Raw genomic sequence first — 3,831 nt, 5'->3', positions numbered from 1 at the left:
CCTATAACTTGCCACAAACTGTAAAGGCTTTAATCCTTCCAACACATAAAAGTCATAGGAATTCCACAGAAGTTAATGGTTTTGGGTCAATTTATAGTCTAAATCTTTCTGATTATGTACCCTAGTTTTCCTACTCTTTATTCATTAGTCAGCATCACTATGTTGAAACTCACAGTAGGGAACAGCTCTTGTTTTGCTAGCTCAGTATCTATGAATCTCCCTCTGGTAAAACAGTAACTTATGTTTCCTCCTGGGTACCATCTACCCCGTCCCCTCTCAGTTCTTTCAGTGTAAGTTATGAGGTCAGGGACTAATTCCCAGCCCTGTTTGTTGTATTTTCCTGTACTTTCCTCCCTACTGCTGGTTGCACTTGAACCCCAAAGCATATGCAACCTCACCCTAACCTTCAGGACCAATACTGAGGACACATAACAGTAATCTAAAGAATTCTACAAGGCAATGTCGTGTTTTCTTTTTCTTTTCTTTTTTTTTTTCCCATATTGGTTTCTGACATTGCCTCAGTTCTAATAGTGGGCCACACACCTTAAAACCTGGGGCCTGGGGGCGCCTGGGTGGCTCAGTGGGTTAAGCCTCTGCCTTCAGCTCAGGTCATGATCTCAGGGTCCTGGGATCGAGTCCCGCATCAGGATCCTTGCTCAGCAGGGAGACTGCCTCCCCCCTTCTCTCTCTCTGCCTACTTGTGATCTCTCTCTGTCAAATAAATAAATAAAATCTTAAAAAAAAAAAAACCTGGGGCCTGAGTCGTGGTATATAACTTGTCCTTGAATGTCTGACTTTGTCTCACTCTTGTTTGGTCCTGGAGACTTAGTCTGTGACCACATCTGTTATGTCTACTGCTGACTTGACTTAACTGGCTCCCTTAATTTTCCTTTGAGGTCCTGGAGGACTGGTCCATACTCATTAGGCATGTCATGGTTAGGAGGGTTCCTACTTCCTTGTAGAGGTCACCTGCTGGACTACTTGTCCTACTGTTTGTTGCAATGTTTCAGATTCCAGTGTTGTCTTCTCGCTGGGCTTTCTTTCAGAAGTTGTTTCAAATGTCTGCTCCACTCCCATGGATGAGCCTGTTGTCAGAGCTGAGCCTCTTATTTCCCTGCTGTTAACTTGACCTTATCTGGTGGAATCTGAAGATATATGAAACTAACTTTTTGTTATCGTTCCCTGTGTCCAAAATAGTATCTTGCTCGGGACACTGTTGAATAACATGTCCATTTGAAACTTATTATCACTTATCACAGTTGTCATTTTGTTTAGGGGGTCAGACTCACAAAAGGAAAACTTGTACCTTGGTGACTGTTCTATGTGAGAAAAACTTGGGAAGAATGGGTCTACTTCAAGATTTATTATGAAATAAAATGTCAAAGATCAGGTTCAGAAGGATGTTTATATAACTGCAACATTCAAACTGTTTCAGTTTGGTACTACAACTTTTGGGTATGTTCAATGTTACCTCAAATAGTTTAAAAATATCTTTATTATGATAAATTAAAACATTATGATATTATTAAGATATTAAACTGTTTTATGACACAACACAATAGCACAATGGTTATATGACAGAGGTAAAAGGAAGAAAGAAAGAAAGAAAAAGAAAGAAAGAAAGAAAGAAAGAAAGAAAGAAAGGAAGGAGGAAGGAAAGGGGAGAGAAAGAGAGAGAGAAAAAAGAAAAAGCTAGTTTCCACTGTAGTCTCCTGCTGATTCTAACACAGAGGTCCTGAACACCATTATGTTCATTCAAAAAACTTATTTTGAAGAAACTAGAAGCTCAGTGTAATAATAATAATAATAATAATAATTATTATTATTATTATGTTTAAATTTTCATTTGGTAAAACAACACCCTGTTAATAGAAAATAGAATGCTCCTCTTATTAAGGAAATACATTCTATTTGGAACATGGCTAAAAGTACATTCTGTTAGTAAGTTAAATGTCAGTTAAAACATGCTAGTTACATTTCCCTGAAAATGCTCCTGGGATTGAAAGTTTTTCTTTGTGGATTTTTGTGGTGTGGATATTCAATGATTTTAAAACACAAGTGAATCATTTATTTGACCCTTCTTACAGATAAGCTTATCAACCTTGCATGGGGAGATGTTTTCTCCTGTGTTTGAATCTGAAAGTAGCAGAATGAAAGATTCAGCTGGGAAGGGATAAGTGCAGGAAAAAAAAATTGTGTAGCAAGAAAGAATGCCAGACGAAATACCGCGGTAATTGCTTTAAATGCAGCATCATGGGCTATTTGCATTTTTACCAATTCCGCTTAAGCACCAGAATATTAAAACTAGCTCTCAAGGAGCTCCCTGTCTCAGTACAAAGGCAGACAAGCAAACAAATAATTGGAATATAATTTAATGGTGGAGCAGGGGAGTGAGAGACAAACTATCTGGGTAAGTGAGCCGTGAAGTCTTCACACTGTAAGTGATGTTTGAACAGTGTAAGTGAGCCATGAAGGCCTCACAAATGTGGATAAGTAGGTTTCAAATGGGGATAAGAACTTGCTGGATGGAGAGGAAAAGGCAGGCATTACGGACAGAGAACAGCTGGAGCAAAGGCATGAAGTTGTGTAAGTGTAAGTTGTGTAAGTGTCAGGCATGCTGAGGGAATCCGTGAATGGCCTAGTGTGGCTCTAGGACAATATGTATTGGGAAAGGGTTGTTGGCATGAAGTAATGAGAAAGGATATTGGGACCAAGTGATGGAGAATTTTATGTCAGTCAGAGGATTTTGGACCTGATTTTAGCAGAGTTTTGGGTGTTTCAATTTTAATAAAAATTTAACATGACAGGGGCAACTGGGTGGTGCAGTAGGTTAAGCTCAACTGACTCTTGATTTGGGCTTAGGTCATGATCTCAGGGTGGTGAGATGGAGTCCTGGGTTAGGCTTGGGCATCACACTGAGTGTGGATCCTGCTTAAGACTCTCTTGCTTCCTCTGCCTCTGAAGCTCTCCCACCCCTGCTCATGCTCTCTCCCTCAAAAAACAAAACAAAACAAAACAAAACAAAACAAAAAAACCAACAACTTAATATGACAAATGTTCACAACTTGAATTTTTACATCTTGGTGTAACAGGCCATTTGGAGAGGGGACATGCAGAAATTACTGAGTTCTCTGCTGAACACAGCCATTGTTTCTATTGTCTCCAAGGTTTCTAACATGATGATACTATTTCCTTGTATTACCATCATTCCAAAGCTGTTCAGTCACCCCAAGTTGTGATCACCACACATTCATCTATCACAAGACCCATAAAAAGATCAAACCCCCTCAGTATTCCTTGGACATGTCTTCTGCTGTTCACTTTCAATGATAACTTCTTGTCTTTAAATTTTTCAACTGGAGAGGGTAACTTTTGCTCATGGTGTCCACTCAGTGGACCTAGAGCTGCTTTGAAATGGCAGTCAAGATCCCCTTAAACTCCTGCAATATCATCAGAGTTTTTAAATAGGAAAGGGCTTGGATAGATCCAACAATCTCCGTTCTTAATGTTCCTGGGACACTCAGCCATGGAAACTGTTGTCCTCTCGGTCACTGCCTCCTGTCATGCATGCTCTTCAACCTCAGCTCAGCCATTTATCCATTTATCACATGCCCCTTTTAGATTCCATGTTAGAGAGTGCATTGAATCTGTAGACCACTTTGGGTACTATGGACATTTAACACTATTAATTCTTCCAATCAGTGAACACAGGGTGTCTTTCTGACTTTCTATGTGCTGTGTCTTGTTTAATTCCTTCAACAATGTTTTGTAGCTTTCAGTATAAAAGTCTTTCACCTCTTTCATTGTTTACTCCTAAATATTTCCTTTTGT

The 3,831-nt window shown here is 39.4% G+C and overlaps 1 pseudogene across 1 annotated transcript; it reads right to left on the bottom strand.

The window, feature by feature from the left end:
- Positions 1-3,073: 3,073 nt before the first annotated feature.
- On the bottom strand, positions 3,074-3,380 carry LOC308347035 (small nuclear ribonucleoprotein G-like; annotated as a pseudogene). Its single transcript has one exon. The product of its transcript is annotated as a small nuclear ribonucleoprotein G-like (transcript).
- Positions 3,381-3,831: the final 451 nt, after the last annotated feature.

This window comes from Martes martes (assembly GCF_963455335.1).
Source record: "Martes martes genome assembly, chromosome: 8".
NCBI classification, from domain to species: domain Eukaryota; kingdom Metazoa; phylum Chordata; class Mammalia; order Carnivora; family Mustelidae; genus Martes; species Martes martes.
The sequence above is the reverse complement of the archived record's forward strand: the minus strand, read 5'-3'. Positions and strand labels throughout refer to the sequence as shown.